Below are 18,292 nucleotides of genomic sequence, written 5' to 3' on the forward strand. Positions count from 1 at the left end.
TCTCATGGTCCATGAGGTCGCAATCCTTCATTTTCAGCACATGAATTCATGCTAAGGTCATGCCTTCAAATTACACCTGTTCAGGCAACAGGGGAGTCAACACCATGAATTTCCTGGAATCTAGGTCCTTGGTAACATTTTTTTTCCCTTCCGTGGAGGGATATACGCTGGGAGATGTGAGATAGGCTCAACCTCTTTGAAATCCAATTCCTCCACACCTTGGTATTCCTCCTCCTCCAAATCAACCACTTTCTCCGACTGTTTATCTTTTTTCTCCTTCTGGTCCTATGGGTTCTTCCTCAGTGACTGTCTCACTACCATCGGCTTCTTTTGTTTCTCCTTTGTGGCTGATTGCTTCAGCCTAGGTGATCTCGATGTGGTAGGCACATGGGTTGATGCTTCCATACTAGAACTCTTAGGGCCTGGCGCGTCAAAAACAACAACTTCAGAACTTACAACTTCGGCGGGGTTTGTAGCAGTCATCCGTTCTATGAACAACTCTCGGGCTTCTGCGATGTATTTTGTGAACGTGGGGTGCATCACAAACTCCTCCTAGAATTGATGATTCATAAGCTTCAAACAACAAAGCTCCCAGAAAACTCGCAGAATGTAAAGTGTTCTTCAGTGGACTAACACGCGTAATTTATAAGAATTTTTGAATTCAAATCCAACAGTTCCCCCCAAATTTTCATAATACATGCATCTTTGGTGGCAGATCTCCAAAGGTATTCACCATAAATAGTGCCAAACCAATCTTCTTAACTTATTTTTGGTCATCAAATCATGAATAGTTACCCCAATGGCTACTTTTGGACCCATCTGCGCGGAAACATCATCCATGGCACAGCTCATCTAGCATAGCTTCACATGTCGCACCCCTGTCGGCCATCGCGCAACCTCCCTACGATGTTCTTCACTTAGTCGGGCAATGTAGTTTATAGTCCCACAATCCCTTGCAACTTCCTGGATTAATAAGACGGTCCTGCTCCCATATAGTCACTACACAGGGGAAGGATTCCCTGTGTACAACTTCAGCCTACTTCTATTGAATTTTCCACGGAATGGTTCCCCATTCATCTTCGCGAGCTAAACTGCGCCACCATACGTGATCTCGTTAATAACATATGGTCCCAACCACTGCATTTGAAATTTTCCAGGAAATTTCGTGAACTTGCTGTTATATAACATCTCTAAATCATCTACCTTAAACATGCACAACTTAATATGATGATCATGCGATGTCTTCTCACGTTCCTTTTGCAATTGTTGGTGAAATCCTAAAAGGAAGTGGTCTTCTTCTCACTCCATGATTTGCACAAGTCGTTCCTCCAAGGCCTCATGATCTGCCATCTCTGTCAATGTTGCAATTCATAAACTTGGCACAATATACTCCATAGGCATTACTGCTTCAATTCCATAGACCAACCTAAACAACGTTTGTCTTGTCAACTTTTTGCAGGTATCTCTATAAGCCCATAACACAATAGGTACGCGCATGTCCCTGTCATTCCGCTGTGCATTGCAGACCCTCGTCAACGCATGCTCCAAAATCTTGTTAAGAGCTTCCATCGTTCCATTCGCCCGTGGGTGATAGGGTGTGCTCTTCTGATGATACACCTAGAATTCTTCAAGCATCACGCTGATCGTTTCATTCATGAAATGCGTACCCCTATCACTCATCAAAATCTTAGGGCATCCAAACCTCGTTAAGACATATTCAAACAAAAACTTCACGGCAGTGGCTGTTGTACAATCATTAGGGGAATTTTGAGGTCTAAAATGGGCCTCCTAAATAAATTATAAAATAATAGTGGAAATAATTGAACAATATTAGATTACATCATCAAATTTTAGAGGGAAAACAGAAAAACTATTTTTCAACTTATCTCCCTATGGGTTTACTCAAATTTCGAGCGGAAACGCTTGTTGGATGCATAATTTGATTCCTCATGCAATGAGTACCCATGTTGCATACTTTCTATGGACTCTAGTACACACAAAATGAGAAATACATGAAAAGTGTGATTGCAATTACATTTTTTCATGTATTTCTCATTTTTTGTATAGCAAGCTCCATCAAAAGTATTTAACATGGGTACTCCTTGGATGAGGAATTAAATTTTGCGTCCAATGAGTACTTCTACTTGAAATTTGAGTAAAACCTTAGGGAGATAAGTTGAAAATACGAGTTGCAAAAATAGTTTTATTATTTTATTATTTTTTAATCCTTTTACCTTTTACTCCAAAAATGGTGAATCATCCCCCATGGTTGACATCATCATCTTGAATCCTATTGGTTCTTATAAAGTTTATTTTGGTTGTACATTTTTCTTAGGAGGCCCAGACCTCAAAATTCCCCTAATTCCTTCACTGGCTGCGCTTCCACACACCTGGTTAAGTACTCAATTGTAGTAATGATATACCACGCCCCTGTTGTAATATATCTCACTTGAAAATATATGAAAATATAAAATATGTCCAGAAATAACAAGATTGACCCAATAATATAACATGAAAATGCTTCTCTTTATTGATAAAATCCTTGAGGTAGGGTAAGACCATACAGTCACTCCTCAAGGAAGGAGAACACTCCACAAGCCATATGCTTGCCAATACAATAATCCTTGACATATCTCCATGGGGAGTCTCTAGCCTCTATATAGGCTTCATACATACAATACCATGGGTCATTACCATGCGTCTCTCAATACCATATATCTAATACAATGGACTTATCACATTATTGCTAAATACTTGTGGTCCCTTACATGATGCAGGTTAACCCCTTTATTTATTAACTATGACCCATCCTATTATTACGTTATTCCCTTGGGTACCTCCCTCTATACCCCATAATATCCCACATAGATATACTACATTCAACCCCCCTTAAACATGTTTTATCCCCGAAACGTAAGAATAACACAACTAATAAGATCTACTCAAAAGAGTAGTCCACTAGTACCATGCATGTGCATCTATCCATCCCACAGACAAGTGATTACTTGATCTAGCCGGTGCCTTGCTCGCTTGAGTTGGGAGTTGATCTTGTCGGTTCCTCTGTGTTGATGTGCTGTGGTTGGATCTTTGCACCTCTCTATCTATCATGCGGGGGTTTTTTTCCTTGTGGCTAATTTGTTGCCATCTTTTTGGTTGTTTTCTTGCTGGGTGATGTGGGTGGTGATATACTGAAGGTTTAACCAATGGTGTATCTTTATTTAATTCACCACCTAATGGAGCCTGATTGGTATCTAATACATGTTGTGGCGCCTACAGTTGTTGCTTACCTTCCAATATTACTTCAACCATAGATTCCTCATCTGATGTGTCAGTACCTGCAAGATCTTCTACTTTAGCCTCCTTGGACTCTACTTGTTTATCGATGGAAATATCCTGTAATGTAATTTTATGCTTTTTATACCAGAGCTTTAGGAATTTCTTCTACACATTAATATTGATAGTATCAATAGATTCCATCCAAGGGTATCCCAAAACAACATCCACATTATCCATATGTCAAGCATAAAAATTAGAATGCAATACATACTTATCCATAGAAATTTTCAAATCTTTATAAACTTGCACGTGCTCATTATTAACCTGTGTGTACTCCATTTATTTGGCTGGTACTTGCAATATTTTTGCTAAATTAACATCTATAAAATTTTTCTTGCAACTAGGATTTATAGATACAATGATCTTCTCCTTCTAAATACATCCATGAACCTGTAATAGGGAGATACCATCAGAAAATAACCCCTTGCATGTCTCTTTCTCCTGTTTTTTAGCATGAGACCATTTGTCCAAAAGGATTTTTTCAAATTCTTCATCCGAAAGTTTTTACTTCGTGTTTTCAAGTGAGCTCCACCATATGTTAGCCTCATCTTTTAAACGAAGCCATACGAAACCTTTCCAATGTTTTGGAAAATGTTTTTTAAGATCTTTTATGAATTCTTCAATAGTAGGACCAGTATCTTTCCATATAAAAAAGTGCTTGCTCGAAGCCATGACGAGGGTTTTGAAAAAAAAAATTACTTACTTTAGAAAAAATTTAAAATGGACACAACTCAATCTAGGTACTCTGGAATTTCAGGTCTGTGCTGCAATTGTTCCACCGTCACAAAAATTTCTAAAAAAGAGTTGATTTTAAATCAGCAATATTTTCCTCATCCGAACTCTGATTCGATCGATTTTTTTTTCAATTTGTGTAATTTTTCAAGAGGATCCCAGATCTGCAAATATTTGATCAAAATTCTCCACCAAAAACTACAAAAATTGAATGGAGTTCCGACGTCCACGAATTTTTGTCAAAAAAATTTCTGCACACAACTGATTTTTAAATCAGCGCTATCTCCCTCATCCGAACTCTGATTTGGCCAATTTTTTTTTTTGAATTGGGGTATTTTTCACAAAAAATCCAAATCTGCAATTTGATTCTACAAATGTTTCACCAGAAGTTTCGGATCTGATTTGTAAACTCACCGCCAAAAAAATTCCCGCAAAAAAATGAAAAAATTCTCCTGCTTTGCCCAAGAAAGTGCTCCGATACCACTTGTAATATATCTCGCCTGAAAATATATGAAAATATAAAATATGCCCAGAAATAACAAGATCGACCCAATAATATAACACGAAAATTATTCTCTTTATTGATCAAACCCTTGAGGTAGGGTAACACCATACAATCACTCAAGGAAGGAGAACACTCCACAAGCCATATGCTTGCCAATACAATAATCATTGACATATCTCCATCAGGAGTTTCTAGCCTCTATATAGGCTTCATACGTACAATACCGTGGGTCATTACTATGCGTCTCTCTATACCATATATCTAATACAATGGACTTATCACATTATTGGTAAATACTTGTGGTCCCTTGCATGATGCGGGTTAACCCATTTATTTATTAACTATGACCCATCCCATTATTACATTATTACCTTGGTTACCTCCTTTTGTACCCCATAATATCCCCCATAGGTATACTACACACGTCTTCTTTCCTGGTGGTTGTATTGGACCTATAAAGTCAATAACCCATTCAAGATATTTCATCCCTTCATGAAGGCTTCCCCATCCTTTGGCAAGCATCACATGTCTTGCAGTATGCCTTAGAATATTTGTGTAACGTTGGCCACCATAGCCCAGCGCAAAAAATCTTCTGTGTGGTCGCTTTCCCTACATAGTGATGTTCTGCCACTTCGCCATGGGATTCATCTAGTTTACTAGCGTGTTCAAACTCGGAACATACCTTCGCAGTATCTCATCCATTCCCATCTTATACAAATGATACGCAATCACTGAAAAATTTGCAGCGCGAACTACTAATTCGTTCTTCTGTTGAGTGGAATAACCTTCCTGAGTTGTTCCCATTGTTAAAAAGTGAATGATATCATTAAAATTACCATTCACGACGCGCACCACAAAGCGCTGTGCATCCGGAAGTCCTTCATTCAACCTTCCAAGATTCACAATAACTTCAAAGTCATACTCCTGGAACAATAGTAACCATTGACATATCTTCCCCCCCAACATAGGCTTATTAACTAGGTACTTCAGCACGGAGTGATCGGTATACATTTTAAAGTGTCCACCTAGCAAGTAATGCCTAAATTTCTACAGCGTGTATACCATCGCCAGCCCTTCGCTCTCTGTAGTAGTGTAATTCTTCTCAGCTTTGGATAACTTTCTTCTTGCGAAAGCCATCGGATGATCAATCTCTCCCTCACCGGCTTGTGTTAATACTTCCTCTAACACAATGCAAGAGGCATCTACATGCACATGGAACTCTTTTTTCCAATTTGGAAACACCAAAATAGGCATTGTCACCAGACATCCAAGCTGCGTTGACAGTCTTCATCCCTGCAAAAGATTGCATCTTTCTTCAACAGTTTCTCCATTTGCGCAGTTATTTGAGCATATACTTTAATAAACTTCCTGTAATACCTAGTGTGCCTCAATGTCACACGCAGTTGTTTTACATTCCTAGGAGCTTCCAAATTCACAATTACGGCGATCTTCCTAGGGTCCATCATCAATCCTTGCTTACATACAACATGGCCGAGAAAAATCCCAAAGGGTACACAGAAAATGCATTTCTTCAGGTTCAACATGATCTGATACCTTCGACATGTACCCAACATTAGGCGCAGACTCGCAACATGGTGCTTCACCAACCTGAACACAGTCCAATCATCAAAATATACCTCTAGGAATTTATGAATAAACTCCTTGAACACTGCGATCACTACCCAGTAAAATATTGCAGGCGCGTTCTTCAATTTGAATGGCATTACTGTATATTGGAAGCAACCCCACTCAGTTGTGAAGGTTGTTTTGCTTCGATCTTCCGACGTGATCTTTATTTGATGATATCCTACAAAACCATTAGTAAATGAATACACCCCCTGTCTGCCAACGTTCTCTAATACTTCATCAGTAAACAGTGTTGGAAATAGATCATGCACACATGCATCATTCAACTTCTGCAGATCTATGCATATGTAGATGTCGCCGTTCTATTTCTTTTCTTGGACCACCATTGGGCTTACCCAATCTGATTCTTCTACTGGCTCAATAATACCAGCTTCCAGCATTTTATCTAGTTCTTAATACCAGATTCAGTCAATAAGGCTGCTGCTTAACAGGCTTCGCATCCGGTTTCAATGTGATCTTCATAACACCTAAATCTCCGACAATTCCTTTCAAATATGAAAACTTTGTTGGGAATAAGTCCTGGTATTCATGCAGCAACTCAACTACCTTATCAACCGTATCTTTGTCCCAATAGTATCCTATCTTTGCGAACTTAGGCTCTGCTTGAGATACAATGCTCACTTGTCGAGTTTTTAGAGGCTCTACTATATCCAGGTTCGCCACCTCCAGTCCTTCGACTTCACACTGTCCTTCGGTTCCAGGAATGGTAATGTTCCGCGGATCATCCTCTTCTTCTTCAACAGTCACATTATAACATTCAAACGCATCGCACAACTGTGTACTCCAATTTGGCTGAGTCCATTCTATTGGTTCCTTCAATGTCCTAAATAAAGCTACTTTTATTTCTTGTAGCGCCTCATCAATGCTCTCAAACCCATCCTCAAAGCTAAAAGTTAATAGAAATCTCTCCCTTAAAATTTCCCACTTAGGTGTTCCATGGTGAAGCTCCGTCTCCAGATACCAGTTCATTGGGATCGTGTCTAACATATGACAAAAAATATGCACCCATTCTAGTTGTGGTTATGTCCCCAAGGACTTAGTACATAGTGCCAGATGATTGCGTGCATCATCCTTCCCGCTGTATTTTTCTGTCATTCTAGTATTAGAATACCCAAACATCAACTTCATCATTCTCCTGTATTCTTTCCATCCAGCAAAGTTCTCCTTGTGTGTACCCCACCAAAGGGAAGGCGTAGCACGCAACGCCAATTCCAGTGCTTGGAATCGATGCTCTTCTAGTACTTCCCTTTCAAATTCATCTAAAAATAGTTCCACATCAGTGAACCCATCATAATGTGACAGATTTCTTACCTCAATCGACACACACCTCACCGACTTGGTCATCATATTGCAGCAGAGCGTAGATACTTCATGTAGCCAATTCTTCCAATGTTCAAGTTCTTCATCCGCATCTGAGGTAGAGGAGCTATCCCTATCCCACACAATTCATCCATCTGCTATAGGATTGATCCAATCCTCATCTCGCGCTGTTATCTTGTATACCTGATCTAAATCATCATCACTTTCTACATAGTCATGCACAGGTTCAATATAATGCACTCCTTATGCAGGGTCTAGTGGCACTACAAACTTGGGTGATTTATTTTCTAACGTCATCTTCAAATTGATTACCCCATTCATATCAATATCCCAGTCGATTCGTAACAGTGCGGGGTATGGGTTACTATCATCCACTATTTCAATGATCTCAAAATCAGCCAATGCACTTGCACCTTCAATGTCCACCGTTACACCATATAGGCGCTCCATTGGAATAATCTCTTGTTGATTTTCCATGCACAACTAAATCGGAGACCATTGCAGTGCATGTCTCCCCATCCTTTCCCATGTCTGCTTCGGTAGGAAATTCACATCGTACCCCATATCCAAGATTACCTGGTCCATTTCATAATCACCTGTCTGCGCAGTTAGCCTCATCTCGCGCCCCGTTCACGTTTTATGCTTACCAATATTTCTTAGTATGCATTGTTTAGTAGGAGTCTTTTCCTTATTAGCGTACTTGTCTATTAACTCTTGCAATCCTTCTACTTCTTTTTGGTTGCCCAATAACTTCATACAAGTCTTTAGGAAAGTAACTAGTATGAATGGATCTACTTCTTGCGTCACACTAGTCTCTGGTGTTTTCTCATGACTTCTTGAGGTGGAGGCCTTAGCGGCCTTAGCGAAGTTCTTCTTTACTTCCATGAAGGTTTCTTTAACGTGATTAAGATCAAAACCTACTTCCTTCTTAGCAGCCTTGCGCACCCATCCATCTTCCTCAGGCTACTTAGCTTTATCTACACCAATTGTCATACCACTTCTCAACATGATATTTATGCTCTGATCTTCTTCGCAGGGCTCAACCCTCATCATATGGATGTTCTGCGTAGGCTGCTGGGGCTGCACCTTCTTTTCTTGCATCTTTTCCATAAGAAATGGACATTCCTTTATGAAATGGACATTCCTTTATGAAATGGTCAAATTATCAACAATACTGACATGAAAAATGCGTGGGGTTTGTACAATCTCATGCGAAGTGCCTTGCTTCACCACAGTTATAGCAGATTACTTGCCCATGCCCTCGACCTGGTCCAGCACCTTTTCCTCATCCTCGGCCTTGGGACACTCCACACGCCGTTCCTGTGCCTTAATCGCGAGGCTAGTTCTATGCCTGCATCCTATAGGTAGGTGTTCTATCCATCATCATCTGATAACTCCTATATTGGCCTTCATCATGTCCTATAGACTTACAAAAATTGCAAAATAACTACTGAGGGGTCTATACAAACTTCTGCAATAGATGGAAGTTATTAGTAGCATGTTGTCCTATAGCCTGATAGATAGCACACCAGAGCAAACCTCCCGTGCTTGTCCTAACATTGGTCTCTCATTTTAGGGGAAGAGATTCTCCTCCTATAATGTAGTTCTGAAATACCGGGAAATGGTCCTTGTCATGTCCATGGCTCTTACACTTCAGAAACCATACCTTAGCGTGCAATTCCGGCTGAGCCTCCTTTCCTTTCTTCAGGCTGTTCAAATCCAAGTGTAGGCTTTCTAGCTATGAATGAATCTATTGCACTCCCAGGTTTTTATCCTGTATAGGTGATGCATCTAGCCTCTTCGCGATCTCCAAGGATTCTGCTTGCATAGCTATCTTATGCTGTGACAAAGGTATTCTTAAATGTGGCAAGAGCGATGCTATAAACGAGTTGTGATGCTGGGAATATGAGATTATCATATTAGCCTGCCTGATCAGGCACTTCAACCTATGATCAAATTCCTAAGGTGTCTCATCTACCTTTTGTCAAATTTCCTTAAATTCAATTATGGACTACGCCTCTGACTTAGCTTACTCAAATCCTTGTTCAAAGCTCGCTGGGTATCCGCCAACGCCGCATTGGGGTTATCAGTGCAATACTTGATATACTATGTTAATGTGTGATCCTTTAAGGCTGTAACCAACTGCGCTTTCTTAATATTATTGTCCTTGATCTGTTGTGCTCTTCGAACAGCTCATGTGACAAACCAAAACTGTTATGGATCTTCGGTCACTATTCCCTTTAAAATCGGCATCTTCATCACATTCGCCATGTTAAATGGTGGAAATGGAGGTGGAGGGGGTGAAGGCATAGGTGTATGAGGTGAAGGTGGTGGTGGATGAGGTATCCTTAGAATACCCTGCGTAATTAACTGAACTGCACTTTGCGGTGTAGTCAACACTTCCCCTTCGTCATCACTTCAAGGGGGTTCAATGAGCGGACTATATTCTGGGTTGGATCCTCTGTTTCTTCTAAAGAATTTTCCACTTCACATAGCACCAAGCATCAAGGTGATTGCATAACCCTATTTTCACATAAGAACATTTTAATCCAGATCTTCAATGATTTCAAATACTTACCTCGCGGTCCTTTAAATATCCTTCGTTCTGCTTCGCTATAGCTGATATTTCTATCAATCGTGAAATAAGTCATAAAGCTTCCCAATGTGCGATCAATCCAGTGGTCTACAACCCACGCGATATTTGTTTATGATGCTTCCAAATGTCGCACCAGTTCATAAATCCACACTATAGGGCCTTGAAGCCTCCACATCCCTTGACTATTAGCTAATTTAGAGAACCACTCATATAGTTCTTCATGAAAGAAGCATAAGAATGTGTCGATCTCGTTTGTGTACAAAAATATCTGCAACCACTTCTCCTTGGATAATTTAGGGCTCATGTTCTCCTGACCCATGAATGTGTGCGACTTTCGATCAATCCACTTATCAAGCTAATTTTTCGTAGGAAACCATTTATCGCACATCTCTCAAATAGATCCCGGTCCCACTAACAAAACCATTTGTTGGCTTAAGGGGGCCTGATCCAGGTTCAAAGTTGTTTGCGCCAACCAACATAACCCTAATTTCTTGCCCTTTAGGCAATAACCTGCATAGCATAGGCTACAGTCTCACCCGGAGCAGTAATGGAGGATGCTAGAACCAGATTTTGTGCATCCAGGGACATGTGATAAGTGGTTCTTAAGCTATGATAGTTCCGATCTGACTTTACGTAGATCGGTATCCTTCTAGGGCTCACTACTGTAACTCGGTTAAAATGGCTTCTGGACCTTCGTGAAGGTCTACGATCAGTCTTTGCGGACCCTAAACAGGCAAATTATCCACTTTCGTGCATTAATCAATAACCCTAGATCTTCCTTCGCGAAGATCTATACAATTCATTAGAAAACATGGCAGAATTAACCCTTAGCTTCACGAACATAGATAATTACTTCATTCATGCAGAAATAAGATAGATTCAATAGTTTCATAACATTTATTCATTATTCTATAGAAAACATACTATAAAGCGACATATATTAACCTAAATAGAATCAACAATAATGCTCAGATTGCAAGATAATTCTTCAAAATCAGCGTTTTTTCATTCTCAACTTTCATATTACAGACTTTTTCACCCTGTGCACTTAGCTGCAGGGGTCTGTGCACTCAGCTAAAGACTTACCAAGGGTTCCTTCAGACTCAGCTACAAGAGCCTTCCCCTTTCGCTTAAGTACAAGAAGTAAAGTCTTCCTGCCTTAGCACTTGCCCAAAGAAATCTCTATCTTGCTTTTTCCACTATTTGTTACCTCTTAGACTCGCTATGAATAAACTATATATAACTTTCTTCAATACAATACCATTATCCGCAAACCATGGGTGAATCTCAAAACCAACCTATTTACTCATCCAAACAAGGGGCTAAGACCCCTTTGACTCGTATCTACCTGCGTGCTCCACATCCACATTTCACGGAGAATTTACATCTTTTAAAAAAACTTATACAAAAATTGGGTTAACTAACCCCAAAACTGACCCTAGGGACCCTATCCTAACAGGGATGTACGGTAAAGCCTGGAGAGTGGAGTCTCGATTTTGGGCCTAGTGATCCGGTGTAGATTGCGGTAAATCTTGAGAGACTAGGAGACTGGAAAATTTCTCACGATGTAGGTGGATAAATCTTGTGACATCCATGTCGATTTTGGCCTAGTGATCCAGTGGAGATCATGGTAAAGCCTGTTATTACATGTTTATTGTTTTGGTGTAGTGATCCGGTGTGGATTATGGTAAATCCTGGTTTCTATTGATGAGGGTGAGGTGGTTTAGCCTTGGGATGCCCTGGTTGGTTCTTTTGGTTTGATTCCCACATTCATGCTTGGAATATGGCACGAGGGTGATTGCATGAAGAGAGAATTGGCTCATTCAATCTATGGTTAGGTGGAATGTGGTAGTCCCATACCAGGTTGGATTTTGCATTCATAAATAAGAGGTTCTCTCCTTGGTATCTTGCGTGTAAATGTATTGGTTTATATGTGGATTCTATGGCTGATGTATCATTGATATTTCTGTTGTTATTATGCTGGTTATAAGCATGTATTATGCTAGTGATGATGTATGGATCTCCTCATGTTTTGTTTTGTAAATGAATGAACAATATATCTATGACCTAATAGCTGATAATGCAACTAATAATATAACGGAACATTGCTTCTTAGTGATTCTCAAATAAATATGAGACCCCTATGATTAGATATGTTATTTAAACCTATAGATTGCATATTTGTGACATGTTTAACGAAATTCATGTCATGGCTAGTAGGGGTCCAGTGTAGACCTTGTCAATGTTTTTGCAAATGTATCATTTTTCTGCTATGTAAATCCTTTTCTGAAATTGTCATTGAGTTTTGGGTAGTGACCTGGTCTTTGGGCCTAAAAAAGTGGCACAAATCCTGTAAATGTAGGCACAAGTTAGATTAGAAAAGTCCCCAGATGCACGCATACATTGTTGTGCGAGCATTTGGAGCATCCCAGATGCACCCTTGACCATATCAAGGTAGAGTCCTGGGGTTTGATGCACTAAAACTTTAGTTGGTCTTAGGGGTTGGTTACCTGAGTGGTTGGAATGGCTCCCAGGAGGTCTATTTATGATGCATAAGGCCTTTGTGGTGTTTTTCCATCGATTCCACTTCCTTAAGGTGACTTAAGAGGTTTAATCCCATTATAGTGGCCTCTCGTCACATGTTTACCCCGATTGGCCAGTTACTTGGGTAGATGTGGGATGAGGGTGTCACACTTCATGATTGGAAACAAAATTCGTAGAGAGCTCAATGATATTGGGTTTATAAAGGTCATAAGTATTATCCTTGATGGGATATGACAAGGAGGAATGATGATGATGATGATCCCATGATGCATTGTTTGGCATCATGATCTCCATGATTCTCTCATCAGTAGGGAATTCATGAGAGAAAGGATCAGAAGACATTCCATAATTCAATGAGTGATCAACCAATTGATCGAAGAGTATAAATCATAATGAGCTGAACAAGCTAAATGAATGGCTTCATAATCAAGCTTGATGGGGTTAAGAGGTATATGGTCGCCAAGTCTATTGATGTTAGTTTCGTCTGGTACTACCCAAGTATTACTCGGAAGAGTAGAAGAGGATATCATATTGATATATGCAACCAAAGAGGAGCTATCGAGAAGTGAAGGAGGAGGAAGCAAAAATGTTCGCATGAGAGACGAATCTTGAAGCAATATGACCCTGACATGTTGGTATGTGTGTAGAGTTTCCCCTATGAGATGGACACTTCTAGTAACTGGAGAATTAGAGGCAAAAAACATGAGTTTATCAATGACTTCTATGTCACTTTTATGAGGAAAGGAGATCATCCGAAAATAAGTCGAAACGACAACAACCATGGTGTAAACCTAGGTGCGACCCAATAGAATATCATAATCGAGTGGTCCGTTAATAACTTCAACTTATATGGATACATATTTACTTCCAAATTCTACTTGTAAGGAATTCAGAATCCCACAAGGTTTATACGTTCTTCTGTCAAAAGCTTTCAAGGTGGTGAGAAATTGAATCAGTTGAGGATAACCAATGGCCTTCTAGCAAGACAAGGATACTATGTAAGTTTTGACTTGCTCATCCACAATAGAACAATGAATTTTCTTACCGCGGATGACAACCTGGACCATAAATGCTATTTAAGTTTGAATTTTAGGTGTATATTTCTCATGATTGAAAACGACTAGGTTGGAATCCGAAGGATTGATGCACCCAATCGCATAAAGAAAAGAATTTTTATGGGCAGGAAATTTTGTAACACCTCGAGAGTAGACATAGCTGATGGAGACTAAGCCAAGTACTCAACTACACTGTAATTATGAGCAACTCTCACGCGAGGGTTGAAATTAGATTTATGAATAACACCCTTTGGAGGTTTAATAGTCAATTCCGTAGGAATCGTAAGAGGAGCAGGATTCGATGGAGATGCAGCCAAACTGGTAGGTTTATCAGTAGCCTGACTATTTAGGGGATTCACATTACCATAGTATTTATTACGGGTAGCCACCATAATATTGATTTTTGGCTTAGCGAAAAAAACTATCAAAATCGAGTTAGAGGAAGTAGGGTCCCGAGCAACCAAATGAGTCTGCTTATTTGGAAATGGATATGTCAACACAACAGGTGAAGTAGAAGATTTCAGAAATTTGTTTACTTCCGACTAGTGGGGACAGTCACGAGTGAAGTGTTCCTCATTACAAATCAGGCATGGGTAATTAGGTTTCCGTTGCTCATCATAGTATAGATCATTTTGTTTATCTCGCGGAGGATAATCTTTATTCTTCTTACCTTTGCATTTCTTCTTGCTTCCTGGTTGTTGTTGAGATTTTCCTTTATTAGAATGAATGACATTGATCTCAGAAGTAGAATCCACAAGAGGATTGGATGGAGGCATTTGGTTAGTTGCGGTAATAGAAACACCATATGGTTTACTCATCGACTGCGAATTAGAAGAACCAATCACGCCATCAAAAACATGAGATTCTTTACCCGTAGCTTGAGGGACAATATTCAAAGGTCACAAAGCATTTGGTGTCTTATCCTAGAGCATGCCAGATTGGGTATAAATGAGATCCAAGAATTAGGCACGAGCAATTACCTACTCTTCGGTTACAACCCCACCCTTGGCTATGTATTTTGTTATAGGGGCCAACAAAGACTTCGTAAACCATTTCACTAACAATTGATCTAGAACATATGTCTTAACCAACCGATGATGACATCTCCACTCACGAATATGATCAGCGATGTGAGTGGAATCATATTGTTTGAAGTTGTCAGAAACTCCGTTCCATTTTCATATTTGATGGAAAAATGGAAATGTGTGAGGAAGGTGGTAGAGAAGGCATTGAAATTGTTAAACAAAGCTCTCGGTAATTCAATGTACCATTTAGATGCCGTACCAATAAGAGTACGCTAGAAAAGATGTAATCAAATTGAATCATCATTAACGGAGTTTGATGAACACCACAGATGATAAGTCGTGATATGCATCGATGGGTCTTCTCCAAGATTTCAATTGAATTTTGGGATATCAGAAGACAATTTCGTAGGAATAATTGGCCACCAAGGCGAATGATAAATAGGATCATTGGCGAGCAGAGTCAAATCAAACAATTCGAGAGTTTCCGCAAATGGTAACTGCCTATTAAAATCTAGTGGAGGATAACCTGGATAAGATGGAATAGCATGAGCAACAAGTATCTACACTCCATGATGGGGAGGGTTCTGATAAAGAGGAACGTGGGCACCATAATAAGGAGGATTCTGATAACCAACACATGCATAACCTTGTTCTCCAGCTCTAGGAAAACCTTAAAAATAATGGGGAGGTTGGGTTTGGAATTGCTAGACCTGATAGGGTGCTTGATGAATACCTTGATAAGTTTGATATTGTTTCCCTATGGGATTTTGCATCATCCCAACATAAGGTGGATTTGGTAGAGGCCGTGCCATACTATGAGGAACCTGTCCTACCAGAATTTGAGGAACACCTTGTACAAGCGATTGAGACTATAAGGTACCTTGTAAAGGTAAGGAAATTGGAACCTGGGGGGTACTAGATACCGAAAGAATAGATTGAGTCACAGTTACATCCTGTAAAGGTTGGATTACATGAATTTGAGTTTGTAGAGCTACAAATTGGTAAGTAGGAATTTGATATGTGGACAACACAGGTTGAGAATTCAAAAGTGGATCCACAATCAAACCAGGTTGTACGAGAAAAGTAGGTTTTCAAACATTAGTAGCCATTCCAGGATATGGAGGATTTAGATAAGGCTAAGCACCAATTTGAGGTATACCAACAGTAGTTTTCCCCCTTGCTAGCGGAAGAGGGGATGATAGAGGCAACTGCCTCCTTTGTAGAGGGTACCCAACATTAGGAGAGTTAGTATTTTGAAGGTAACCAAGTCCACTAACATAAGGGCCATCGTGCTATTCAACTGTAGGTGTAGGTGGAGGAGAAGGAGCAGGATGTATAATGCTCATTAATAAAGTACCGATGGAATTCCAGAAATACGAAACAAGGGAGAGGTCTATGGAGTGGATGACACACCAAAGAAGGTACCTGATAAGTACTAATAAGCAGGTGGGATGGAGATGACACCATACTAATGTGCCTCTTGTGATTCCCTGTTCACTCACATTTTTAAATGATGGGCGTTGAATTTACCTGTTAATCAAAGTTGGTATGTGAAAGTTGTGTTAATGTGGTCACCACTTGGCGCATATTTGGTCGCTTCTCTAGAGCTTCCGCACTGCATCACAGACCGAGGTGCACTAAAGATTCTAACCTCATATGACCACATGGGGTGTCTTCATTCGCATTTAAAACTCCCTTCAACAAATCATTTCTTATAATATCATTGTATGCCATTGAAACCTAATTTGACAGCGTCACTCCACCTCTGAACATCTCATCTGTCAGTCTCTTCTCTATCACCACCTCCAACGTTAGCATTCCATAAGTGTACACATCCCCCTTTTCCAAAATTTCTTCCCCTACTCCATATTCTACATTCAACAATTTCAAAATTAATAATTTTAAAATAATAGCTTCAGATAAGTTAATAATATTATAATAATAGCTTCAGAGAAGTTAATAATATTATAATAAGAGCTTGAAGTTAAGTATTGTAGAAGATGCAAGAAGCTACTAATAGACATTCCAGATATAAAAAAAAATGGAGGAGTTGATAATATGGGCGATATAGCCAAAGGATCCCTTCAGTGTTGAAGTTGTCATGGATGCCACGTCAGATTGGGTGAACATACAGGCTAATCTGAAATCAGCTAGATGAGTTGTCATATCTTCGTCTAATAACACATTATGCGGTTTCATATCACAGTTCACAACAGGCATATAACTATCATGATGAAGATAAGATAAACCGTGCACAACATCCAATAAAATGCGTAACCGCACCTCCAAACCGAGCTTCTCATTCACCGCTCCGTGGAGATGGAGGTCCAGGTTCCTTTTGGGCATGAATTCTAATACCAAAGCATTGAAATCCACAATGGAGCACACTGTGATGATTTTCAGTAGATTTCGATGCCAGACTTTGCCTAACATTCTCCTTTCTCTGTAAAATATCTTTTCTCCGTCTTCACCGTCTAGACTTGCGAACACCTTAACCCTCTGCTGCTTTGCATTAATTCAGATAAAAAGAGAAACAATTACAATTTATTTCTTCAATCATGAAGCACACCCTACACTGCAATCCTATTCTTCTACTTCTTGACTTGCTTTGGCCAACACTTAGTCAATTCAGGCCTCATCCAACCTCTTATTTCCTTGCCGAATCCTAGGGGAATTAGCCCCTAAAAAATAGGAGAAATTATGTATTTCCTTGCGCAATAGCTTGAGGAATTGATCACCTGTTGAGTAAAAAATCACTATACACTCAACAATATACAAATATAAACACAAACATTTCTTTTCCTCCAACTCAACTAGGAAATTCGAATTCCATGCATGATTATGTATATTTTCCATTCATTTACTAGTTAATTGAGATATCAGTGAGTTAACAAAAGTCTTAACTACTCAACTAACCTTCAACTAACTCAACTAATGACAAGATCTCAGTTAACTGAGTTCAACAAACAATAACTCAACTAGATTGCTAAATCTTAGCAATCGCTACATACACAATTCTACTTCTAGCCTATAACTCGAATTTATTGAGTAAACTAATAGACAAGGCCATGTCACACAAGTTAAATGTGTGCAAGTTGTCTTGCTGATGTGAAAATTTGATTTACTCAATTTGACTAAGGCATAGGTAAATATTGAGGCTTTTTATTGCTACAATTTCAACACTCCCTTTTAGCAAGAAAAGGGCTTTGAACAACCCCAATCCATCTCCTGTAGGAATGTATTGTAACAAGACTCCCTCTAATTTTTGTTGTTTCTATTGCAACAAATACAATCGAGAAGCATCCAAAATACTAAATCATTTGTCTCTAAGCTGCAACTTTCTCGTAAGCATCTTATTGCTACTAGTCTCTGCATTGTCTATTGGGAAAACTACACTATTGTTGATTCTGCATTGTGCCTCCTGCAATACTATCAATACTGCTCTGTGCTCCTCAACATCTAATTACAAATAATTTGCAATTTTTTCTCAAGATTTAATTACATCAACTGAAATTGATACTTCTACTACTGA

This window comes from Pinus tabuliformis, chromosome 9, assembly GCF_031772625.1.
Source record: "Pinus tabuliformis cultivar Carrire ecotype Pingquan chromosome 9, CPIR1, whole genome shotgun sequence".
Taxonomy (NCBI): Eukaryota; Viridiplantae; Streptophyta; class Pinopsida; order Pinales; family Pinaceae; genus Pinus; species Pinus tabuliformis.